This window comes from Bos taurus, chromosome 2, assembly GCF_002263795.3.
Source record: "Bos taurus isolate L1 Dominette 01449 registration number 42190680 breed Hereford chromosome 2, ARS-UCD2.0, whole genome shotgun sequence".
In the NCBI taxonomy this organism is placed as follows: domain Eukaryota; kingdom Metazoa; phylum Chordata; class Mammalia; order Artiodactyla; family Bovidae; genus Bos; species Bos taurus.
Genome location: NC_037329.1, coordinates 95,653,845 through 95,681,094, shown reverse-complemented (window position 1 = coordinate 95,681,094; position 27,250 = coordinate 95,653,845). Strand labels below are relative to the sequence as shown.

At 40.1% G+C, this 27,250-nt stretch overlaps 1 long non-coding RNA gene across 2 annotated transcripts in view; it reads right to left on the bottom strand.

Annotated features, from left to right (window-relative positions):
* Positions 1-9,922: 9,922 nt before the first annotated feature.
* The window catches only part of LOC100847666 (uncharacterized), a 32,469-nt gene continuing 15,141 nt past the window's right edge, over positions 9,923-27,250 (bottom strand). Inside the window, exons 2-3 of one of the 2 annotated variants that reach the window (XR_003031182.2) lie at positions 13,303-13,507; positions 9,923-10,577 (exon numbers count right to left, since the gene is read on the bottom strand). This is a non-coding gene — a long non-coding RNA (uncharacterized lncRNA). The remainder of the gene's footprint in view (positions 10,578-13,302; positions 13,508-27,250) is intronic. The other variant, XR_003031183.2, reaches the window with a different exon arrangement.

Genomic DNA, 27,250 nt, shown 5'->3' with positions numbered 1-27,250 from the left:
CAGGTCTCCCAAATTGCAGGCAGATTCTTTACCGTAACTAACCCAAGGCTATTTTTAATGCACAAATCTCAAGTTCTTTGGGGGATATAGCAGAGCCTTGAAGAAACTGGAGGTGGGTGAATTAGTTATTTCCTCACAACCTCTCAATCAAGTGAAAGCGGATCTCAAGACAAATTCTGCCCCATATATGAATATGAACAGGTTGGCACAAAGGAGCTCATACAACCTGCTCTGCCAACCTGATGACATCTCAGGGCTCTCACCTTTTGGTTGTGTTTATCTTCACTTGTATGAAAGGTCCACTTGGGGAAGACATGGTGATATTGTAGAGGTAGAATCTGCAACTGTTCAGACCAGTTTAGGCTACAGAAGTCCTGGCTAATGACTGGATGTAGGACCATTCAGACATCAAGTCTGGGGCATCATCTTAAAGAGACAGGCTACAGGTCCAGCTCGATTCTGATACCTAAGCAAGGATGCAGAGGGCCTTATAAATATTTTATTCAGTCTATACATCTTGAATACATCTAATTTTTACCAATAAAGCACATTTTTAACCTTTTGAACCTCAGGTTTCACTTCTGTAAAATAAAATATTTAAGGAGTGATGTTACAAATATGTGGAAACTTCTGTGATACTCTAAAAAGCCATTCATTTATTTAATAAATCACCATTTTAAATATTTCTAAAATTTACTTCACTAATTAGAAAACCTTGGGTACTGATTGAGACTACAGAAGACAAAATCATTTGCAGTAGCTGCTTCTAGAACAGTCCTCTCAAATGTGATGCTAACTGGGCACCCCAGGAGTATAGGTTTTCCATTAAGGCAGCTGACTGCCCCTGGAGTGGGAGCTTAAACTAGCATATTCAGAATATCTCAGTCTAGGCTAAAATATTTCAAATTAAATTATAATTAATAAATAAATTAATAAATATGCAAAAAACTCCAAGCAATGTACTAGGGCTGCCAGTTGCTTTACATATTTTAATTACATAATTGTAATGCTTATGTCCTCAGGCTTGTTTGCAAAGGACACAGTTTTTCCTTTTTAAAATTTTTTTAAGTTTTTATATAATTTTTAAATGTTACTTTCCATTTACAGTTATTACAAAATATTCACGTATTCCCCATGTTGTACAATACATCCTTGAGGTTATCTTACACCCAGGGGTTTGTACCTCCTAATTCTCCCCTATCCCACTGGAACCATAGTTAATTCTCTGTATCTGTGAGTTTGCTTCTTTTTTGGTATGTTCACTAGTTTGTTTTTCTTAAAAAAAAATCTATTTTTTAAAGATTCCACATATAAATGATACCATGCAGTATTTGTCTTTATCTGACTTTTTTCACTTAACAATGCCTTCTAAGTCCATCTATGTTTTTGCTAATGGCAATATCTCATTCTTTTTTATGAATGAGTAGTATTCCATTCTATATTTATAACGCATCTTCTTTATCCATTCATCTGTTGACGGACACTTGGGTTGTTGCCATGTCTTGGGAATTGTAAATAATGGTGCTATGAACATTGGGATGCATGTATCTTTCCAAGTTAATGTTTTTCTCAGATATATAACTAGTAGTTATATATATAGGAATTGGTAGGTAATATGGTACTTTTATTTTTATTTTTTTGAAAATTCTCCATATTGTTTTCTACAGTGGCTGTACCAATTTCTGTTACCACTGACAATGTAAGCATATTCCCTTTTCTCTACATCTTTGCCAACGTTTGTTATTTGCAACTTTTTGATGACAGCCATTCAGACAGGTGTGAGGTGATATATTTTTATGGTTTTGATTTGCATTTCCCTGATGATTAGCAGTGTTAAACATCTTTTCTTGTATATGTTGTTGATCTATATGAGCTGTTTATATATTCTGGGAATATATAAATTTAACTCCTTATTGGGAATATAATTTGCAAATTGTTTTTCCCCATTCAGTATGTTGTCTTTTCATTTTATTGATGGTTTCCTTTTCTGTCCAAAAGCCTTTAAGTTTAAGCAGGTGTCATTTGTTGATATTTGCTTTTATTTCCTTTACTTTAGGAGATGGATCCAAAAAAATATGGTTTTGATTTATGTCAAAGAGTGTTCTGCCTATGATTTCCTCTGGGAGTTTTATAGTATCCAGTCTTAACATTTAGGTCTTCAAGCAAATGATGCAAATTTTTCAAACCAAATAAAGAGAAAAATGGATAGAAGAGGAAGACATAGAGAATGGATAGAAAGGAAAAAAAAAAAGGCAGAGAAAAGTGGAAACTGAGAAAGGAACAGTTTTAGAGACTCAGAGAGAGGCACAGAGAGAAGAAGAACCAAAATAGTCAGGCATCCTCAGCTTGGTCATTTTTAAATTTTCATGTGATTCCTTCAAAGACCTCTTTTTCACTGCCAAGCATAGCAAGTCTGTCTCATCAAAACTATCCCTGGCTTGGCTGGAGGGATACACAGAGGACAACAGAAATATCTTCTGATAACCCCCATGTTCATTGCGGCAGTACTTACAATAGCCAGGACATGGGTTGAATCTGTGTCCATCGGTGGATGAATGAGTAAAACTATGTGATATTTATAAATTTCAGCCATAAAAAGAAGGAAATTCTGCCATTTGGAACAATGTGGATGGACCTTGAGGGCATTATGCTAAATGAAATGTGACACAGAGAAAGACAAAGGTTGCATGATCTTACTTTTATGTAGAGTCTGCAAAATCTGAATTCATAGCAACAGAATACACTGTTTTCTGAAACAGTGGTGGAGAATAGGACATGGAGGAAATGGGATGGTCAAAAGGAACAAACTTCTACTTGTAAGATAAACAAGTTCTGGGGATAAAACATACAGCATAGTGATTAGAGTTAACAATACTGTATCATATATTTGAAAGTTGTTTAAGAGAGTAGATCTTAAAAACTCTCATCATGGGAAAAAAAATTGTTACTGTGTGAGGTGATGGATGTTAATTAAACTTACTATAATGAGCATTTTGAAACATACACATATATCAAATATCATATTGTACACTAATGTGTGTGTGTGTGTGTGTGTATGTGCTCAGTTGCCAAGTTGTGTCTGACTCTTTGGAATCCCATGGACTGTAGCCTGCCAAGCTCCTCTGTCCATGGGGTTTTCCAGGCAAGAATACTGGAGTGAATTGCCATTTCCTCCTCTAGGGGATCTTCCTGACTCAGAGTTTGAACCCATGTCTCCTGCATCTCTTGCATCGGCAGGAGGATTCTTTACCACTGAGCCACCTGGGAAGTCCCATGGTACACTAATATGATTAACTAATACAATGTTGTTCATTGCTCAGTTGCTAAGTCGTGTCCGACTCTTTGCGACCCCATGAATTACAGCATGCTAGGCTTCCCTGTCCAACACTATCTCCCAGTTTGCTCAAGTTCATGTCCATTGAGTTAGTGATGCTATCTAACCATCTCATCCTCTGTTGCCCTCTTCTCCTGCTTTCAATCTTTCCCAGCATCAGGGTCTTTTCCAATGAGTTGGCTCTTCACATCAGGTGACCAAAGTATTGGAGTTTCAGCTTCAGCATCAGTCCTTCCAATGAATATTCAGGGTTTATTTTCTTTAGGATATGTTTTATGTCAATTTTACCTCGATAAAATTGGGAAAAAATGAGAAATATCTCCTGAGGAAATAAACGTAAGCTCACTCTCTCTGAGTCTGGCAGGGTGTTGTGGTGCTGGTAGGCACGTGGGTAGAATCCTTCCTAGAGCAAAATGGCAGTGCTGCAGCCACACACCAACTGCAGGGGATCCCAGGGCTCTTTCCAGAGGTGGAGTGAATGACTGCCCATGGGCAATGATATAGGGGTTTCAGAAAAGGATCTCCTTACTCACGATCTACATTCATTGCCTGCCTTGGCTTTGCCACTCAGTGTGGCATCAGATGAATTATTCAGCCTTTCTGAATCTCAGATTCCACCTTCATACAACGAGGACTAGTGCCATAAGTATATGCTATATGTACTGTAAATACTTCTTTTCCCTTAATTCATTCTCTCTCTCTCTCTTTTTTTTTTTGGTAACAGATTTTATTTTTCATTAAGAGTATCTTTTTAAAATATCAGTGACTCTAGGAGAGGTGTCTTAAGACAGTTTTTCTCAAATACCCATCAAAGTGCCCCTAATGGAGGAGAAAGATAAACATTTAGACCCTGGAGATCTGAGGAAGGATTTGGAAGCTCTTGCTTCAGGCTCAAAATTTATTTATAGTTTTGATTCATTTTATTTTAAAAGTCCATGAATTTTGCATTTTACTCCATGTTTGTATAGTATTCTAGTTTATAATGCTCTTAAAAAAAAGGAATTTCCCCTATTATTGGCACTTGAGGAAAATGTCTCATGTTTATCCTGCAGCTTCTTGTTCTCCTGGCATGTGGCCATGTGCTCCTTAGGGTCTATAATCCCTGGCTTGAGCAGAGTGGCCTTATGTATCAGTTAACATGCTGGCAAATAAAGCTACAGAGGAAATAGGACACCCAAAGATGATTCCAGTTTTGTCTTGAGGCCACTGAGCCTGGTATTCTCATGTCTGTGCTGTATGCTGTGATGTGCTTAGTTGCTCAGTCGTGTCCGACTTTTGCGACCCCATAGACTGTAGCCCGCCAGGCTCCTCCATCTATGGGGATTCTCCAGGCAAGAATCCTGGAGCAGGTTGCCATGCTCTCCTCCAGGGGATCTTCCCAACTCAGGGATCGAACCCAGGTCTCCTGCATTGCAGACGGATTCTTTACCATCTGAGCTGCCAGGAAAGCCTGGTATTCATGTCTAGGCTACTCTAAATTTCTAGCTAGAAACTATGGTGATTTTATTTCAGACTGAGACCAAAGGTGATAGGAGGAGTGAGTTTAAGTTCAAATATAGGGGTTTTCTGATTTTATCAGCATCCTAAGAATTTGGCTTTAAATTTGAGGTCTTTTTGGCCATGTACAGAATGACAGTTTTCTAGTCTCTCAAAGATCTTTATCAGGCTCATTCATCTGGGGCCCTAAGAGAGAGGGTGAGAATTTGAAATGGGATATGAACCTGAAATATCCTTCCAGGTAATATTTATAGTCTTGGGAGCCTTGAAGTTCTCAAGGTCCTCTTGGTTTCACAGTGCAAGTGTTCCTTTAAGATGGCCATGCTAGTGAGAAGGCATCATCTAGTCTTCTGCAGCCACTAAATTAATGATCCTACTTTCATGAAAAGGTACTAAGAGGTTAAATGTTCCTTGGAAGAGGATCTTTTTAGAGTCATCTCTCAACAAGTTGTCTTAGGCTGTACAGATTGTCTCAACCATTACTAACAGATGCATCTGCTGTGAGACAATTTTGCAAGCCCAGGCAGAAAAGAACTCATGCTTTTCTGAAATCTTTCCCTTGGCTCATATTAAAACTAGCCAGGAGAGGAGTCATAGCAAAGTTTATTAGGGACAGTTCCCTGGAGGGGAAAATAATGGGGATAATGAGACAAATATTCTTAAGGCATCCTGGGGCTTCTGGAATAAGCAGGCTCTGGTCCACCGGAATAGCTGGTGGAAAAATGGCTTTGTTATACATAATTTTAGAAAATGTGTACTGTTGTTATATTCCAAATATATTTGAAATTTCCTAAAGAAGTTCTTTGTTGTCGTTTGTTGTTGTTCTGTCGCTAAGTCGTGTCTGACTCTTTTGCGACCCCATGGACTGTAGCCCTACAGGCTCCTCTGTCCATAGGATTCCCCAGGCAAGAATAGTGGAGTGGGTTGCCATGCCCTCCTCCAGGGGATCTTCCTGACCCAGAGATCAAACCGGCGTTTCTTATGTCTCCCACATTGGCAGGTGGGTTCTTTAACAGTAGCGTCACCTGGCAAGCCCAGTGTAATATAACCTTAACCAGGAAGGAAGCAGATGAAGTGTATGTGTGCATGTGTGTGTGTGTGTGAGAGAGAGAGAGAGAGCAAGGAAGAGGGAGTGGAAGCTAGAGACTGACTTTCTGGTTAAGGTGAGATATGCCATCCATTTAATGGTCTAAAAGCTACTGGAACCATCATGTTAGGTCCAGGTAAATGCTACCAAAGGCTCCACAAGTCAGTATAAGGTCCAAATATGAAGAAAGGAACTTTTATCTATTCCAAAATCACATTACAAAGCTTTATTTAGCGCATCTTCCCAATGGCATTGTAGATAGCTGTGACCCTAGATATATAATGGGGAGGTGAGAAGGGTGTTTTGTGTACAAACCAGGGAAGCTCCTCCCTGCATTACTTCCAAGTACATTGACCATTTTCTTATAGGCCTGGCCTTGACACTGAGAATATGAAATCAAGCAAATCTGGACATAGTTGAATGTGAGGAGCTTCTGGTCTACTGTAAAGGATTCATGCAGAGGTGTTATACCATGGCTAGACGCACATACAGGAGAAGGCAATGGCACCCCACTCCAGTACTCTTGCCTGGAAAATCCCATGGACAGAGGAGCCTGGTAGGCTGCAGTCCATGGGGTCGTGAAGAGTTGGACACGACTGAGCGACTTCACTTTCACTTTTCACTTTCATGCCTTGGAGAAGGAAATGGCAACCCACTCCAGCGTTCTTGCCTGGAGAATCCCAGGGATGGGGGAGCCTGGTGGGCTGCCGTCTATGGAGTCGCACAGAGTCGGACATGACTGAAGCGACACAGCAGCAGCAGCAGCAGAAGCACATACAGAGGCGTTATAGTGTCATGTAAGCTCACGGGCTTCTGAAGTCAGGCTGCCTGGGTTCATGTGCTACCATTGCCACTAATTAGTAGTTTAAGATCACTGAATCTCAATTTTATCATTTGTAAAATGGGATAGATCTTACTCTATATATGTATAGGATATATTTATTTATATATATATAGGTCTTCCTATAGAACTATTTTATCTATAAATGAGCTGATATATACACACACACACACGTACATAAAGTGTCTGATTCATAATAAACATTAAGTAAATGGAGATATGTTATGATTATATATAAAAATACATTTTGTTATCATTGATATTTAGGGAGAAAATTATGTCAGGAGACCTTTAGTAATCCTCAGATTTGGGAATAATGCCCCAACTGCTTTGGAGGTAAATTTTTTTTACTTCTATAAGTTAATACTTTGGGGAGGAAGAGGCAAGTAGACCTCAATGAGATATTCTAGTCTCACAAAACTAACTATCCTATACAGTAAAACTGAAGTAGTGCTCAGCAAATGAGAAACTGCCTCTTGCCATGGACTTTTAGAGTTAGACAGGAATAGTCTATTAGGACTATCCAATTTCAGAGACTGTTGAAGGTCTTTAAGATAGCAAAGCCAGCATGAGAATGCCGATTTGCTCAAGGAACAAGAGATGGAGGAATCAAAACAATGGTCCAGTGACGAGCTTGGAGATTCTGGCTCTGCCCAGGTTGCAGAGTCTGAGACAACTGAAGTGACTTAGCACCCCCCCACACACAGCCCCACCTCTACCAGGTGAGACAGGAACAGTAGAATTTTAGGAGCTGACCTGGGGTTGGGAGTTGTTGGCTGGCCCAAACCTGAGACACAATTAGGCTATGACTGCCTTGAATTTTTGTAGATTCTTCCCATTTTTCTGAGATAGGTGTCTATTTTCTGTTTGATTTTGGATGACTATACCTGGACTCTTTCACACATATGTGAAGGGTCGAGCAAATTCAAGGTGAAATAGAAGCACAGACCCAGATGACCTTCAGAAAAGGTCTTTTTCTGCTTATTTTTCTCCCTTCTGCTGAAGGCTCCCTTCTTAAAGGGTTCCTCACCCTTTCCTATCTCTGCCCTCCCCTTCATCAATTTCTGCTTCTGCAAAAGATTTGACAGTAGTCATTTATATTTCATAATGAATTTCAGCCAACATATTACTTCTTTCAGGAGTAATTTTCCCTTAGCCTCAGATACATGTGACTGTTGAACTCAGCTTGTATTGGCTTTGCCTCGGCTCCTATGTTCGTTGCAGCATGATAACAGCTTCGGGGGCTCTGCTGTAGATTTTACTGTGATACAACATGGAAGAACTTTTGGTTTCAGAAGGACTTTTAATTCACTGATTTTCTTTGATCAGACAAAATGTTATCCGTACCAGGAAAACGAGCCATGTTTGCAGGCAAATCAGGAAGCACACTAGAAACTGAATGGAAAAGCAGAGGGAGAATGAAGAAAAGAGAGAGGAGAAGAGAGGGGAGAGGGAGGGAAAAGGAAGGAAAAGGAAGAGAAATAGAGAGAGCATCAGTATCACCTCCTGGCTGAGAACAAAGAATCCGAATGACAGTGTGGACACAAGGCGCCTGGAAGCGTCAGCTTGATGGTATAAACAGGTGCCACAGAGCAGCACACTGATATTTTACAATTCTTTTCTCCTTTTCTTTGCTTTACAAATCTTTGCCTATGAAAAAGCAGCTTACCATCTTTCTCATTTCTTACTTTTTTTTTAAACTCAAAATTTCCTTGCTTAAAACATACATACACAAAAGAAAAACAACACACACACTCCATTTAGGATTTTTCTATGTCTTCCTGTCCTTGTTAGATATATTTTTTTTTTCCCATTCTGCTCATGACCTAGTCCTTTTCTCTTTCTAATTGATTTCTTTGAAGATTTTAAAGGTCAAAGTCGATTACATTATTACCTTTAAAAATGTACATTAAAAAATAGAGCAAAGAATCTTCTGAAGAATGAGCCAGGTGATGTACAAAACCCAGAAATTGTTTCAGTTTCTAATTACACAATCTAAAACTTTGCTTTTGAACAGAGAAAAAACTAAGGGGAGAAAAGAAGAAGATCATCAAAGCAAAGAGAAAGAAGTCTGAAGTGTCCAAAAAGTATTATGTTTTCTTTTTTCTCTTTTTAACAGACTAAAATAATCTAAATAGCCCATGACACATAGTAGTTTTATATGTAGTTTATATATAGGATGTGTTGGAAATGATATATTAGCTTAAAAATGCTTTTCTTGAAAAATGGCTCCCCTGCTCCCAACTTACAATGTCAAACTGATGATGCTGTAGTTGTAGGGGGAATATGTAGCTTGAGGAAACTTAGTATCTGAGTTACAGGTTAAAATTAAAATTATGAAATAGTGGCTTTCATTCAGCCTGATAGAGTATAAACTGTGATGGCAAAGATCCTATAAATACAAGTCACATGTTCTAATGCATTTGTCCAGTGAATAATTTCACCTTTCTGCTATGTGCCACTACTTTACACGCTGAAAGAATTGGGGTTTCTTCCAGCAAACTGTGGATCCCCAGGGCTCCATCTGTCTGGCACTCTCAGACTGTATTAGGGGTAACCTTTCCCTCTCCCCAGCACTGGAATCCAACACAGATTTTCTAAGATGCATGACTCAATTCTGTTACAGAGAGTACAAGGGTAAAAGCTGTGTAACAACAACAGCCATTTGCTGCATGTTTCCTATGTGCCAAGTGCAATACGTGGTTCTCATTTCATTCTTCACTGTCTTCAAGTCAGGTAAAACCAAAATCTTTAGCCCCACTTCTGATCTGTGGACGAGAAAGGTTCTTTCCTGTTTAGGCTCCAGGTTGATTTTTTCCCCTGTTAGCAGGGCCTTTCCATGCTTTCCAGGGCAAAAATGGTTCTCATGATCAATCTCACAGTGGGGACCTCAGGTTGGGGACAGTCATTTACTTTCCAGAGTTGGTCCCCAGCAAGGGTGCTCCTGCTTGGGGTCCTTTTGGCCAACAGAATCAGGCCAAGCTGGGATCAGAAGCCAAGGAAAGTTTTATTTTTGGATCAGAAAATGGACAGATGCGAGATTGTGCTGTATAGCAGGGATCCCCAACCTTTTTTGGCCCCAGGGACTGGTTTTTAGGAAGACAATGTTTCCTTGGCCTGGGGGTGGGGGTGGGCGGGATGGTTTCAGGATGATTCAAGCGCATTACATTTATTATACCCTTTATTTCTATTATTATTATTTCAGCTCCACGAGATTATCGGGCATTAGATCCCAGAAGCTGGGGAACCTTGCTCTTTAGCACACGTTCCCCCCAACAAGCCATTAGCAGGGCTGCTTTATTGAAGTCTTACTATGGAGGAAAGGGGGCGGAGCTTTCGTGAGTCCGGCGCAGGCATGCTGCTCAGGGCTTTGGGTCACAGTGCCAGAGCAGCGGCTCTGTGCACACAGCCTGCTGCCACCAACTTGAACTGCAGTGCCATTCACAGCGCTCCTGCACATGCCCTGAGCCGAGGTGTGGGCATGGCCATTTTGCTCTAGGAACTGGTCTGAATGGCCAGTGTGAGGCCTCTGCACATGCCCCACTATGAGCAAATGAAACTATTTCCTTTGTCCAAGCACAAAGGGAAAAAAGGTTAGACTTTATTTTATTACCCAGATTCTATTTTTAATTCTTGGAAATGTTTCATGGGCTTTGCTGGTGACAGGAGGAGGGATGCTAGCTTGATCAGAGCTGAGTGGTAGAATCCTGGAAAGCAGGGGCAGGTGGCTGGCTTGAATCACGTTATTTCCCCTACAATGTGGTCCACCTGCAGACAGTACTGTACAGTTTCTGTCTTATAGTATTTGAGATTTCGACCTGGAAAACAAATGGAGAACAGAACAGTTATACCGTTTTGTCATGCTGTGAGGTGGCTTGTGCATGAGTGGTCCCATTCACGCTCTCATTCTGAGCCGCTCATTGACAGTTGCAGTGCCTGGAATGGTGGTAAGTGTGGGGTCTGAAGTGAGACACTTGGATTTGGACCTCTGCTTGACCACTTATGAAACACATGACCTTGGGCGGATCACTCAACGTCTCTGGGTCTGAGGAGCTTTCTCTACAAAATGAGGGTTAAACAAGACATAATATATGCAAAGTGCTTAATGTAGTGCCTGGCACTTGGTAAGCATTCAGGAAAAGTTGTTCATGATTATTATTCTGATCATCAGTCCGAGAGCCTTAAGTAGCATGTGCTACATGGACTAATGCTTCTGAATACAGATTATTAGCCTTGTTAATCATGTTGAAAATACACAATGTGCTGCATATTTTCTTTTTATAGATACGCAATTTGTGATGGTTTTACTCTTTGTTTGTCTTTTCTTTCTTATACATGTTAATGATCTCTTAAAGTGTTAGTTGCTCAATCCTGTCCGACTCTGTGCAACCCCATAGACTATAGCCTGCCATGCTCCTCTGTCCATGGAATTCTCTAAGCAAAAATACTGGAGAGGGTAGCCATTCCCTTCTTCAGGGGATCTTCCCAACCGAGGAATCGAACTTGCATCTCCTGCTTTGCAGGCGAATTCTTTACCATCTGAGCCAATGTTAGACTAAAGTATGCTTCAGATTTCTTGATTTAAGGTCGGCAGTTATATATATTTACTTGTACAGACACATCAGTTCAGTAGCTCAGCTGTGTCTGACTCTTTGTGACCCCATGTATCACAGCACGCCAGGCCTCCCTGTCCATCACCAACTCCCGGAGTTCACCCAGACTCACATCCATCGAGTCGGTGATGCCATCCAGCCATCTCATCATCTGTCGTCCCCTTCTCCTCCTGCCCCCAATCCCTCCCAGCATCAGAGTCTTTTCCAATGAGTCAACCCTTCGCTTGAGGTGGCCAAAGTACTGGAGTTTCAGCTTTAGCATCATTCCTTCCAAAGAAATCCCAGGGCTGATCTCCTTTAGAATGGACTGGTATAGACACATACATATTACATAATAAAAACACATATATGTGGCATGATGCATAATGTGGTTCTAAGTGCAATTTATTAGATTTATTTACCACATTCTTTACAAGTTTTGTGCCCAGGAAAGACATTAGTCAACTTACAATATTTTTTAAAGAAGTGTGTTTAATCAACAAAAATAATAGACAACTTGATAAATTTTCATATTCTAATACAAATTCATCTAGGCAGTTAAAAATAGTATAAGTTGACTAATGTCTTTCCTGGGCACAAAACTTGTAAACAATGTGGTAAATAAATCTAATAAATTGTGCTTAGAAGCATGTTCTGTATCATGCCACATATACGTGTTTGTATCATGTAATATGTATGTGGCTATACAAGTAAATATAACTGGTGACCTTAAATCAAGAAATTTAAAGTATAATTTAGTCTAACATTTCTTAGATAAAATAAATTGATTATCCATTTTTGGTCTCATTCACATTGCAGGAAACCTACTTACCATTTAATGTAGTTACTAAAATTACTTCTGAGGTCCTTCCATATCTAAAGCAGTGGCTTTCTCCTGAAAATTTGCCATTTTGATATCTGAGTGCTTTGAGTTAGTTAATTGAGAATTCTTCATCTTTTGATGAGGCAGTTTAAACAAGACTTGTCACCGTGGAGAGAAGAACTTTCTCTAATTCTGTTCATGAGGAAGTTGGTCCCTTGGACATGGTATTATTTTCCTTTAAGAGATCGTTTCCTGATAAAGGGAATTCAGTATTTCATAAAGATCCTCTAGTTTTGTTGAAAATTGGTTTAAGAATCTGTTTCATTTCCTGTGCCAAATACTAGTGTAAGACTTTTTTTTTTTTACTATCAGAGTTAATTCATGGACTGCTATATGCAGCAGATCGAACACTGTGTCAGTGTGAGGTACACCTTGGGTTTTTGAAAAAATTTTGAGCCTACAGAAAAATTGAAAAAGTAATATAGTCCTGATACTATTTACTAGACCCAGTGATTGCTTTAACATTTTGCCAGTTTTGTGCCTGCACTCACACAAGCATCATGTCTCTTGATTTGGACTTGTCTGGGTTTTTCTCTCCTGATAAGAATCAAGCTAAACGTTTTTGGCAAGAGTGCAACGCAGCAGAGGGTTTCAAAGCTTTTAGAGCTAGGTGATGAGATAGGAAGGTGACAATGTCCCCTTTTATAGCAGTGATGAATGTGGGCAGAGTCATCCCTCAGATCAGGTGATATGGGAGGACTGCTTTATATTTGGGGACGGGCTTAGAGAGTGAATCACTTAGGGATTTGGTGAATGAGAAGGCTCAAGACAGAAAGAGGTTGGCCCCAAGTGGTGCATTTAAATACTTCAAAATTCTTGGGTCTAATTTGTAGAAATATCATCAGCTTATGAAACTTTCCTTCTCTTCCTATATTTCCAAGGCAAAATCTATGATGCTGTCCCTAACATATCCATTCACAACTTCTAGGTTGACCTTCCAAAAACTTGTTTTTTCCCTTCAAGGAAATTTTAAATTGTTGTTTTTATCAAGTTTGACTTAAATGAAAAGATTTATGGATTGGGGTACGGGCAGGGGAGGGAATCACAAGCCCCAGGTCTTGTACTTACCAAAGTCAGCTCAAAACTTTGTTTTATGTTTCATTTTGAAGCCATGATTCTCTAGGGATGGAGGCAGGGGATTCTTGGAGAAGAGTTGAGAAGTTTTCCTTAAGTGTGCATCTGAAGAAACCATGATTGCAGTCCTTCAAGAGAGGATGAAACAAATAAGGAGTTTGGGGTCAAATGCCTGAAGTCCTGGAGTCTGCAGGAAAGGCTGTAAATAATAGATTTTTCTCTTTAAAATAAAAATTGGAAAGTAAAAAGCAGAAAAATAAATGATAAATTTCAGAACATTTTCCAAAATTATTTACTTCTCTTTTTCTAAACTTTCTTGCCCTGGGGCTTATTACCTCTGTGGCAAAGATCTCAGAAAAGTGATAAAAAATAATTGGTCTGACTCTATAAACAATAATGACAAACAGCTATCACATAAGTTCAGGGAGGATGGGAGGTCCTAGAGCCCATGCTGAAGCTCTGTCTTGAGTCCCTTGACCATACCACAGAACACAGTGGCAGCTACTAGGATTTTTTCCCCACTAGGTGGTTCTGTGATGGGCCATTGGCAAAACTGATGTGTTAAAAATCTGGCCACCTCTGGCTGTGCTCCAGGTCTTGGAATCTCCTCTCTTCTGATGGATACAGCACAAGCAGTAGAGCAAGAGAGCGACACCAGAGTGAATTCACCAGAAAGACTGAGTTTCCTACTTTCTGTTGTTATCAATGGCTTCTTGAAGGTTGGGGGTTAGTTTGCAGAAAAAGTGGCACGTTGGCTGTGAATTAATTACTGATACAATTTCCGTCTGTGTCTTCCATGGACAGGTGGCTCATATGTAAGTCCTAAGAATCTTCAGCTTCAAGGTGCCCTGGTGGGGTTGGCATGTTGTGAAATGAGCTACACACCCTCTAATACCATACTTACCAGCAGCTGTGATAAAGAAACATCTGCCCCCATGAAAAGTCAAGGGCAGAGGTCATCTGGCATTCCAAGGGAACTCTCCACAGCAGGGAGCCTTCTAATTGGCTGATATTGATCGGTAAATTGTGTCTCCACTGTGATTAATTCTAGCTGCCCCCCAAACTTCCACAGCAGGAGCGTGATAGGTCAAGATTTGGGGCCTCTAAGCATCCCTTACAAATAGAGCTCAGGTCCTTAAAGATGCCAGTGGAAGACTGCAGCTTGTTAACTCTCTCCCGGCTGCTAGTGCTAACCCAGGAAGCTGGTTTCATTCAGTTTCCTTGCTCTCACTAATAACGGCTTAATGGGATGCTAATGTGAGGAACAGAAGTTATCAGATGGCTTGTATGATTCATGATGGATTTATTACCATTCTGAGTTCCCTTGATGTTCAGTGCATCCTTTCCCCATCCATCCCTGTTATTGGCCTTAGCAAATGGTTTCATAATTAATTAATTTTTTTTCCTGGTGGGGGTTAAATTATTTTTGCCCTGGTGCCTCTTCTCCATATATAATTCCCAATGGATGATTCTTCTCTGTGTGCCTACCAAAAATGGAATATACTAACTAACATCTGTTCTCTCCATGGTTCCCTCTCTTTCCCACCTTTCCTGCCAGCTAATGCCTATTCATCTTTCTACAATAGTGGTTCTCAACTTTGACTCTTCACTGAAATTACCAGTGAGAGAGAGCTTTCAAAATACTTTTGCCTGAATACCTTTCCTGGAGATTCTGTTTTGACTGGTCTCAGGTACTTCTTGGGTAACAGGAGTTTGAAAAGCTCCCCAAATGATTCTAATGTGCAGTCAAGGTTGAGAACCATTGGAGCAGACTCTAAATTCATCTTAACTGCTACATGTCCCATGGTGCTTTTTCCTGTCTCCCAGTAGACATGACCTCTCATTCCTTAGAATCCATGTATCTCTTTGTATATGTCCTTGGAATTCAGAGTGCTTTGTATATTTCCATTGGCAGTTTACCTATCTGTGAACTTGTCTTATTGCCACCATTAGACTCTGAGCTTTACTGTGGTATTGTGAGCAATGCCTGAGATGTCTTTATGCCCTTGTGGTGCCTTGCACCTACCTGGGACTCAGTAAATAATTATTGACCTGAGTTTTACCAATAACCACACCCTATGGGGGGCTTCCCTGTTGGTTCAGACAGTAAAGAATTCACCTGTAATGCAGGAGACCCAGGTTCGCTCCCTGGGTCAGGAAGATCCCCTGGAGAAGGAAAGGCTACCCACTCCAGTATTCTTGCCTGGAGAATTTCATGGACAGAGTAGCCTGGTGAGCTACAATCCATGGGGTCACAAAGAGTCATACATGGCTGAACGACTAACACTTTCACTTTCACACTCTATGGGAAGTTGCTCTCTAGCCCCCAATCTTAATTACATCTCAGGCACTGTGAGTGGATTTTATTTTATGGTCTTTAAGATAGATTTTGCCTGCTAGTGCAACCCTGCTTCCTTCTACCATCCCTTCTCACCAGGGCGACTACCTGACCTGGTTTGCTGGGGACAGTCACTGTTGACACGCTTTGTCCCAGCAGCATTATGTATAGTACCTCCTTTTGCTCTCAAAGGTGTTCCAGTTTGGATGGCAGATTATATGGTTCTTCTCCTCATCCCCCTTCTCTTCCAGCTCACTTTCCTTAAGTTACCCAAGAAAAGGCAAGCTTCTTTAGGGCTCACACCTTCTTGACGTGGTAAGCTTAACTAAGCTTCAGAAAGGCTTGCACTAATAATTCCATACATAAAATTCCATGTCTAATTCCATGTCTAAAAAATTATAAAACAGATGAAACACCTACAGCATTAGGAGTCAGGCTAGTGGTTTTCTCTGGAGTTTTCCAGTATGCAGGATGGGGTACACAGGGGCACTTTGAGGATGCTGGAAATACTGTTTTCTCATCCAAGTATTGGGTACATACCCTGTGTTCATTTTGTGAAAATTCATCACATTGTAACACTTAGACTTCTTTTCTCTATGTATATTATACACCCATAAAAAGTTTTTCTAAAGGGAGGGCTAAATTATAATCAGCACAGATGCAAAAGTCAACACTTATCCTTATCAATTAATATGGTCACCCTGACTGATGAATTCTTGTTAGGCATAAGCAAAGTATTGCAATGGACAGAGCATGCAAAAATCTATTGTTTATCTTCTTGGGGCATATGTTATTATTGTTTTATTAAGAAAATATTGCTATTGATAGCAATATATGTTGTCAATCACCAAATACGGTGCAGTCTTGTTTATTATATAATTCTTCTGGTGACTCTATGACCTAGGTGGCTGTTTTCTCATGTTGCAGATGAGAAAGTTGTTACAGAACTGGTGAAAAAGTAGGCTGAGTTTCCATACAGGCTGAATTTATGCCTAGTAGGTTGAAAAATTAGCTAGTTTTTCAGCTGTCTCAAAGACAGAAGCAGGTTAATTGTATGGTTGATGTTATTGATTGGGCAGAAATCAGAGAGTTTAAACAAAATAAAATTAAAATACATCTAGAAAATAAACAATTTCTTGAATTTAAAGAAAAAATCCCAGAGAGTTGGTAGCTCAATAGCAATTAAGACTGATAGTTTTGAGTTTCCAGAAAGCATTATAACAATCCAGGTCTTAGTGAGGGTTTTAGTTTCAAATCGAGAGAATCCTCTGAAGGTTCAGTGAGAACCCTGCCTGTGTTTAAGTCCTCTGCAAGCCCAGAACAGAGGTTTGTCAGGATGGAAGCATCTCATAGAGTACTTAATGACCATCTCTGTCTCCTCTTCATTCTACCCCTATAAACATGATCAGGAAATAAACGTCTTCCCTTTTTAGGTGTAGCTAATGTAGGGAAATGAAGTGAATTAGTTTTCACTATTACAGATAATAAGTACATCTTGTGGTGAAATAAATAATAATATATATAATAATGGACTAAAAATATGGCTCAAAACTCACAAAGCTGTATCAAAACAAAAACTATCAAAAGTAGAAAAGTCAGAGAGCTATGTATTCGAACAAAAATAAAGCAGAGAAATCCTGAGGGCCTCATGCACTGTGCCAAAGTGAGTTTTAGCTATTCATGCTGCGTTAACTGCTGATGAAATGTCATTGAGCTTAAAATAAAATAAGTTTGTAGTCCCAGATAACACTTTACAAGATCAAATAATGTTAGGCCACTATAGCCAGTTATATGAAGAAATAACTCATAGCAATGTACCAATATGTCAGGATTTTTCACAGGAGGCAGTATGAAGACTAGCTGGATGGTGTCAGGCTTGTTTAAAAGCTCATTTGCTCCCCGTAGTCACTGTCCTTTCACCTTCACATGTCGTATATCCTGCTCTTTTGTCGATGTAGTTGTCAAAGCACCAGCTTAATAGTGCTAGTCCCTCAACAGAGACATGTTAAATGTAAAGACGGCAAAGTTCCCTGCCAAAAGGGAAATGCAAAGAAGCGGAGCCAGCTGAAGCCATGAGATATCAGGTGACAATGAGACTGTGTCATTTCATAACACATTTCCCTGAGGTCCCAATGAACTTTACATAGAGTTTTTTTCTGTTTTATTATTTTGACATCCTGAGGGACAAAAAAAGGTTAAAGAAAGACATTTCCATGCTACAGAAAGGGAAACTTGGATTCAGAGGAGCAAAATGAATTCCTCTAGATCACTTTAGTTTGGGGATTTCCTGGTTTCTGTAAACAACCATCAATCTGCCTGTACCTGTCACACACATCGAAACTCCATAGATATTCTTGCATTTGGAGGAGCAGATTTAATGTCTGTGATGGGAGAGGGGGTGTATAGGGTGAATGAGAAAGTTCATAGCTTCCTGCCTCCTGAAGTGACCACAACACGAGTTATCCACAAAATCCCTTCCTGGTTCAGTGCAACAACTGTTTGTTTAATTAAACTCAGCCTGTAGGGACTTCTCTTCCACTCCTGATTTTGCCCATCTGTAAGATCCAGTGAATGCTCCCAAGTCATAGGAGTCCAACAAGAAGACTATACACTTTCTCTGAACAGTTATTTCCTGGAGAGTTTCATCTTTACTTTGGGAACTTCTACATCTTTGTGATAATGGGAAATTCATCTGCAGTGGATAGGGGTTGCTAGTCCTAGAAAACAGGACAGGGCAGAAGCATTGCAGCTCCTACTTCTGACTGGGCTCAGTGAGGGGACATCTCAGATGCTGGTTCAGCCTCATGTCTTTATGTTTTTTTTTTCTTTTGCCAACGTTTCTATAATTTGATTTTTAATATTGAAATCTTCAGACGATCAGATTTTTTTTTTTTAATCTTTAGCAGGGATATATGGTGAGTCTAAAGTTTTTTCTCTCTAAATTTCAGTATCACTTTAAAAATAGCCATTCTCCATTGCTTTGTGAGAAAAATATAGTAAAAGGAGGCCTGCTTTGGGAAGTCAAAAAATCTGGGCTCAAGTCCACATTCATCTTCACTTTATTATGTTGGGCAAGTCATTTAATTTTTGAGTATCAGTTGCTTCATAAAGAAAATAAGCATAAGAATAATTCTTGCTTCACTGCATGGTTTTGAAGCATAAATGGTAATGCAGGTAGAAAGCTTTGTAAACTATAGAGCCATCTATAAATGTGACACTAAGTGTAACAAATCTGTCCCCAGGGTGTTTGGTCCTTTCCTTTGGTTTACATTTTTACATTTATATCAAAACTCAGTTATAATTGCTGATTCTTCACATCTGTATTCTGATATCCAACGAGACTGATCCGTAAGACTGCTGCTGCTGCTACTAAGTCGCTTCAGTTGTGTCCGACTCTATGCGACCCCATAGACGGCAGCCCACCAGGCTCCCCCGTCCCTGGGATTCTCAGGGCAAGAATACTGGAGTGGGTTGCCATTTCCTTCTCCAATGCATGAAAGTGAAAAGTGAAAGTGAAGCCGTTCAGTCGTGTCCCACTCTTAGCGACACCATGGACTGTAACCCATCAGGCTCCTCCGTCCATGGGATTTTCCTTTGCTAATTATTCCTGTTTAGAGTTTTGATCCCTTGTTATAAGATAGGCACCAAGCTTAACAGTTAGTCCACACTAATTCTAATGACTTCCCAGAGAGGTCCTGTTGTATTTTTGGATAGAATTATTTTAATAAGTTTGAGAAGCCATGACACCTTTATGTTAAAATTTTACCATTTAATATAAATGTAACTCTTCCTATTAATTATTCAAATTATATCTCTTAATCAAAGTTTTAAGTTTTAATACATTTCACATTGAGTTGGTAGGTCTTTTATTTATTGGTCTTTGAATAGCTTTTCTTTTCTATTTTATGGTATATTTGGTTATTGTCAGTATATTGGAGTATTATTGCTTTTTAGGTATTTATCCTATTTCAAGTCATTTTATGTCTTTATTAATGCAGAAAGCTTTTAGTTAATTCATTTGGCTTTTTCAGATATATGCTTATGTGATTTTTGAGTACTTTATTTAATATCTTAGTTCAAAAAATGGATTCTTTTTGTTTCAAGACTTACTGCTTTAGCCAGAGAATATAAGGTGATAAAAATATTAAAGGACATCTTAAGTTTATTTCTGATTTTGAATATTTCCAGTGTTTACTCATTAAATATACGCTTTATTTATTTTAAGCCAAGAGCACCTTTATCAGATTTAAAGGGCATCCTAATTCTATTTAAATGTTTACTTCATTATTAGGAAAAGATATTGATTTTATCAAATGTGGTGTCTATGAAATTATCACACAGGTTAATTATTGTTGAATCAGTGAATACTCAGTGGATTCTTTTTTTCCTTGGAAATCAATCTCTGTTATCAGCTGACCGGCTCTGCTAACAATGATAAATGTCTAAATGGTGTCTTGATGAGTTTGAACACACCAGGGCCAAACTCAATACACAAGAAAGCAGGCCAACGCGGAAGCAAGGGTTGTGAGAGAGAACCCCCCTGAACCTGTCTCCTTGGGCACGTTCTCTAAAGTTGGTAGCTTTGGACAGTTTTCTAAGCTGACATCAGAGTTGTTAACACTATGAAAAAACCACATTAGAGGAGGCGGTATGGAGTACAGTAAAGGAGTTGAGGACATGCCACCTCAGTATGTGAGGTTTCAGTGTATTAATTACTTTGTTTTATTTATTTATTTATTTTTTTAAATTTTATTTTGTTTTTAAACTTTACATAATTGTATTAGTTTTGCTGTTTTAAAGGTGCTTGAAAAACAGCAGATGTAAGGATGGCACTCGGATGTTCCTTTTTCTTCCTAAAAGTAGGAAATAACGTTCCCACATGAAAGGTGCCCTCCCTGTACCAGGAGAAAGAACCATTCTTATCACTGGAGATGGGGAATCGAGGCTGAGAAAAATCTATACCAACAAAAAACGTGTTCAGCAGCTCGTCCTCCTTTAGTCACCCTTATGTTTTAGCTACTTTTCCAAAAGTGCTACTCTGGAAAGTTTCACCTGGTAGAGAAGCACTTCAGTCTAGTTACTTCTTTTGCTCTTCATTTTTCACTTTTCTTGTGAGGACCCTCATTTATATATAAATAAAATGTGTCTCCTTTTCTCCTGTGAATCTGTTTTTCAGTCCCAGCTGGAGACTGCAGGAAGGTCGAGGAAATTTTACTTTCCCTACAATGGGAATGAAAATCAGTGGCCTGCTCATGAAACGTGCAGTTGGAAGGTGGTCCCAGATGGTGCCTTTCGTGTGTGCGCCTCTCTCTCCAGCCAAAGGTTCAGGCCCTGCGCCCTCGATTGCACCCCCCCACCCCCCGCCCGCCCCCGCCAGGCCTCACTGGCTCATACTCAGCAATCTCTGGCCTCTGGGTTTAAGACTGAGAGTAGAATTTCAGTGCCATGAGTCTTACATTTTTAAATGCCAAGCTTAAAAATAGCCTCCAAAATGTAGACAAATGAACTGCTAACATCAATGTCTATACCAGGTTCTTGCTGGCACTCTGGCCACTTGTATGACCTTTCAGCATAGCATTTGAAAAAAATGAGCAGTGCTTTCCTCTTCCCCTGGCAGCTCAGAATAGCTCTGTTTCCTTTCCTATAAACAAGTCGTATCTCTGGGAATTTCTAAAGCCGAATATTGTCTGCTCAGAAGCTGTGACTCACGCTGTTTCCTGGCAGTCCTGACAAATTCATGAACGCCTCTTGAGGAAAGAATCCCAGACAAAGAGTGGTCACAGAAAAGCCTCAGATTCCTGCATGTCAAACCCAGGAAGCTGAGAGACAAAAGAAAATACCAGCAAGAATCGCTAGTCACAGCATCCCCTTCTACTTGGCTCAGCTCATGTTCATGACTGTTGGAGCAGAGAGGGGAAACCCGCTTGGAAACTTGTCCTGTTTGTCTTTAGGTCATCATCTAGGCAGGCCCCTCTGTTTGGGAATTTACCTAGCTCAGCTTCCTCCTGATTCTGGATGTACAAGTTCTCCGAGGGGGGACTCCCCGGGGAAATTACCAGGAGGTCACACACACTGGCTGGTGGGGCTTCCTCACCACTTTTATCAGGAACTCTGTGCCCCACCAAGTCTTCTTTCTGCAGCTCTCTTCCCAGTACTTTCTCCCCTCCTCCACTCCTGGTCCTGTCTCTTCACTTTTTTCTGTTCTTCTTTAGTGCCACATCATTTTCCTCATACTAATTTGTCAAGAAACAAGAGAAAAAAATATTTATCCTATCTCTCCCATCTTAACAGCATAAAAATCTGTGTGTGTGTGTGTTTGTGTGTGTGTGTTGTGAGATACATATGTAAACAATAGCGCAAAGACCTTGGTTGAAAAGTCTGCATGAATAAAACTGAAAAAGCTCTGGTTTCAGACTAATGAAGGGAGAAAGGATTGATCTGCTTATGGCTCAGCAAATGCCCTGTGGTGGAAGATTTAATCCCAGCTGACCCACAGCACGGTCTGAAATCAGACTCACTATATCCAGAACACAGAAAGTCTGAAATATCCGTAACTATGTGATCTGTGAGATAATAACACTTACCACACATACAAGGTGACATAGGTGTCCGACATGGTGGTGAATACCTCACATGCATTTTCTCAATTGCCAAACCTAACAGCTCTTAGTATTACAGTAAGGAAGCAGTACTGGAGAAATTTAGTTATTCAAGATTCTTTAAAAAGTCATGGCAAGACTGGAACTTAGCCATATATTTATTTGGAAACCAGAGTCTGGTTCTTAGTCAATGTGCCATAGAGGTACCCTGGGAGACGAATATGGGATGGGAAAGAAGGGAGAGAGAGACAGAGAGAGAGAGAGAATGAAAAAGAAGACAAGCATGACTGGGCGTATGATACTGTGATTTATAATAAGAAATATATACTCTTCATCCCAGTTTCTTGCACAGAGCTCTTAAAACCCTCAGAATTTTTAATCAATGAGAATGATAAAGGTGTATTTTGTTATATTAGTGAGGTGACTTTTGAGCTACACCTAAGGATGGGGGCTGGTTGCCAGTGGAACCAACTGTGTGATTAGAGGGTGGAACTTTCAGTTTCTCCACCTCCTACTCCCCACCTCCATAGAGATGGAGAAGGACTTGAGATTGAGTTCAATCAACAGTGGTTAATGATTTAATCAATCATGTCTATGTAATGTGGGGTAGTGGGGTTCAGAGAGCTTCCAGGCTGGTGAATGCAATGGGGGTTCAGCAAAACTGTGGCTGGGAGAGGGCATGGAGGCTCTGCGCCCTTTCCTCATACCTTGCCCTTTTGCATCTCTTCTATCTGGTTGTTCCTGAGTTGTATCTTTTTGTAGTAAACTGATAATCTAAGTAAACAAAATGTTCCTCTGAGTTCTATGAGCAACTCTAGCCAATTTATCAAACCTAAGGAGTGGGATATTGGAATCTCCAGTTTAGAGCATGTCAGTCAGAAGCATGGATGACAACTTGGACTTACAATTGGTGTCTGAAGTGGGGGATGGGGAGCAGACTTGTAGGTCTGAGCTGTTAACCTGTAACATATGGTACTACCTCCCAGTACTAGGGATGGCATTGAGCTGAACTGTAGGATACTCAGCTGGTGTCAGAGTATTACTGAACAGTGTGGGAAAAACCTATAGACATTGGAACTGGTAATGGGAATTATAGTGACTATTGCAGTAATATGATTTACTAATTTCATTTTTTCCTCAGCTCTTTAGTGTGAACAACTTATCCAAGTTTGCCTGGGACGTTCCCAATTTTAACTCTGGAACTCTGGCATCCTAGGAACTCTCTCTGTCTTGGACAAACCTAAACAATTAGTGAATCCATTGGCTGCCATCTAGAAAATTTCTGCTGCAGATCACATGGATTATTAGAAGACAAAGGCAACCCATTTATGACCTGAAAGAACCAAGTTATTGGGGAATAACATTGTAATCCATGTCACAAGGAGTACTGTGCATATCCTGTCCCTATACCTCTCACAGAAACTACATAATTCAGGGCATGTAAAAGGCATGGGATAGTTGCTGACTTGATACCTAAACAGCATGGTATGTTATGTGTCAACAATTTGTGATGGACACAGTTGCAAATAATAGGATTTTAGGTAAAACCAAATTCATGAATAGTGAAATTTTAAATATAAAATCTTTGTTTTCTATATAAATGGGCAAGTTTTTTGAACAATACTAAATCATATATCTTGACTATTTTTTGTGTGTCTGAAACCACCGGTATTCACTTTTTATAATAATGGTGCTCCTGAAAGATACTATGAAAAAATAATTTTTTTGTAAATCATATATTTAGTGCCTTGCGCTTCCCTGGTAGCTCAGATGGTAAAGAATCTGCCTGCCAGTGCAGGAGACCCAGGTTCTATCCCTGGGTAGGGAAGGTGCCCTGGAGGAGGAAATGGCAACCTATTCCAGTATTCTTGCCTGCAAAATCCCAAGGACCCTGGCGGGCTACAGTCCATGGGGTTGCAAAGAGTTGGACATGACTGAGTGAGTAACATAGTGCATTAGGGAGGCTCTTTGAGAGAATCAATATAGCCCCTCATCTGATTAGTTTTGTAAATGTCAGTTTCAGATAGATAGTTATTGTACTAATTGAAAGTAGATAATACCTACACTAAAACACTTGGGGAAAAATAAACTTCAAGAGTAGTATTAAATTTGCAGATCTGGTTCTATGCTGATATGGATTTAATCTTCAACAAGACAGTTTTCCATTTCTCTGGAGACAGAATTAACTTCCTTTTCTCCTGTGGCTCTCTGTGACCCCAATCTAAAAACTCCCTTTTCTGACACTTGCTTCCTCTTACCTTGCTAAGTTTTCTCAGCACCTTGTCCTTCTGATATAATGTGTCTGGGTCTTGTCTTGTACAACTTTTTAGAACACCAGGAAGAGGCAACAGATCACAGTCGTGAGGAGTACTGAAAGGAGATTTACCACTTTGGGGGTAACCAAAGCCATATCACTTACAAGCAAACCCCAAACTGTGGTCAACTTGTAGTTCAGTTCAGCTCAACTCAGCTCTCTTCAGTTGCTCAACAGGACCTTTGTTCTTCCAATCTTGAAGACCTCAAACACCCTCCATAATTGAAGAAACATGGTTTACAGGGGCATCAATTAAAATGAAAAATCTAGGCTAACCCCTCTCCCAGTTTCTTAGAAGCAAAAGAGAGATCTGGGGGCCTCTTGTGTACTGTAGCTGCTGCCTAAGGTATGAGCACCTGCTGGTCTCTCTTGAGGATCCTTCCTTGGTTCCCTCTCCCAAATGTTCTTATTGTTATTTTCAAGTCCTAGATTGGGCTTGACCTAGGCTGGGGGAAGTTATCTTTCTTTTTCACTTCTTCTTCAGGTGAAAAACGAGGCTGACATATTTATGGATTTTTGTTACTTGTTTAATAAATGGCACCCTGGGACACAATTCTAGGAAAATGACACTTTAAGGAATAATGTCTCCAAAGGTGGTGACTGGGCAGAATTAGCCACTGTGGTGAGAAATATTCCACACTATGCATTTCCAGCAGACTGGTGGTGGTCAGAAATGCTCCTCTTGATTCTGTCTGCAGCGGTGTATACATGTTGGTAAAATGCCTCTCACGGACATTTACAGGACTTCAGGACTAGGAGAGAAACACTTTTCCTCTCCACTCTTTATGCTGGTTTGTCATTTCAAATGGAAGCAGCAGGGTTGAAACATGCCAGAGAGCTTGTCATACTTCCTCCAGAATCTGAAATACTTTTCTGAAGAATGATTCCCTCCACTCTTTAAAAAAAAAATTAATTAATTTGTTTATTTTTGGCTGTGCTGGGTCTTTGTTGCTTCACGGGCTTTTCTCTAGTTGCGGCAAGCCGGACTTTACTCTTCGTTGCAGTGTGTGGGTTTCCCCTTGCAGTGACTTCCCTTGTTGCAGAATAGGGGCATTGGATCAAAGGCTTAGCAACTGTGACCATGGGCTTAGTTGCCCCTTGGCATGTGGGATCTTCCCAGAGCAGGGATTGAACTCATGTCCTTGCACTGGCAGGCGGATTCTTATCCACTGCACCACCAGGGAAGTGTTCCCCCCACTCTTTTTAATGACACTCTATTTCTCTTGAAAGACAGAAAATAATGACTTTATTTCATAGGGTGTTGGGCTTCCACTGTGGCTCAGCTGGTAAAGAATCCGCCTGCAATGCGGGAGACCTGGGTTCAATCCCTGGGTTGGGAAGATCCCCTGGAGAAGGGAAAGGCTACCCACTCCAGTATTCTGGCCTGGAGAATTCCATGGACTCTATAGTCCATGGGGTCGCAAAGAGTCAGACATAACTGAGCTACTTTCACTGGAGGAAGTAGGAGTCTTCCTGATGTAGTTGTATAATTTCCTCATATTTTAGAGATGGGGAAACTAAAGCCCAGGGAAATAAAGAAAGTCATCCTTCATCTCACAGTGAGTTTGCATGTTATTGATCAGGCCAAATCTCAGTTTCCCCTTCCAGTGCCCAGAAATAATTCCCTGGGGATAATCTCAAGAGAATGTGTTTCAAAACCTGGAACCCAATGCCTCAGTCCCTCTTTTTTCCTTTTTCTCATTCCTCACCTGTGCTTTGTTCAGTAATGGGCCTGCTGTAGCCAGTTCACCAGGCGGCCCATGGGCTCCTTAGAGAGAATTAGTCTTGGGCTCTTGCCTCAAGGGCCCTGATTCATTTCTAGCCATGATTGCATCATTGTGCATGTGTGTCTCTGTGTGACACATGTGGGTGTTTCTCCAGTCATATGAAAGAGTTCGCCACAGCTATCCACCCTCCCCTCCCCACTCTGCTTTCTATCATACTCCATCAGCTCTGGCTAAATAATAAAATCAAGAAGGAGGCAGCCACGAGGGACTTCATACAGACGAGAGGTCTGGTCCTCTTAAAGATTATACATGCTGCCATAGGAAACATTAAGAATTAAAATCATGATTATATTGGGTGTTTGCTTTGCGATCCTTACTAGCGTTTTGAGTCAGTGAATAAAGTGAGGTTGCTGTTTTAATTGGCTCCTTGCGAAAGTGGTTGGACAGGGTACTCAGGCTTTTTGGGGAAGTATATAGACATCTCAAGATAAAAGGTTTTATATGAGGGAAAGGTTATTGCTATTATTTTGAACTTTCAGAGTGATTTCCTTTTTGCATATTTATGATATTAATATAACTTTAATAGAAGGCTTAATGTGCAAGTTGCTAAGCACATTGCCCAATGGAAAAAACTAATGATACAACTACTGCAATGATAAAGCAGTTTTCAACTACACTTAATTATCTCTCTTTCTTTAAGTGCAATTGAAAGATTGATGAAATCTTAAAAATATGCTGGAAAAGCTTCTAGAATGAAACAGTTTAATTTTAAGATTTATGTTTTAAGTAGAGACCAGGTAATATTCTCTCTGTTTAAAAAACAAAATTAAGATGAGATTTAAAAGTTTCATAATTGTGTGATATGTATTAGTATCAGAGAAATCGGATGTTGAAATGGACACAATGGAAAACTGAAGTGGATATATTCTTAAAAATGGTGTGAAAGAGGGAGGGAGTGTGGGAG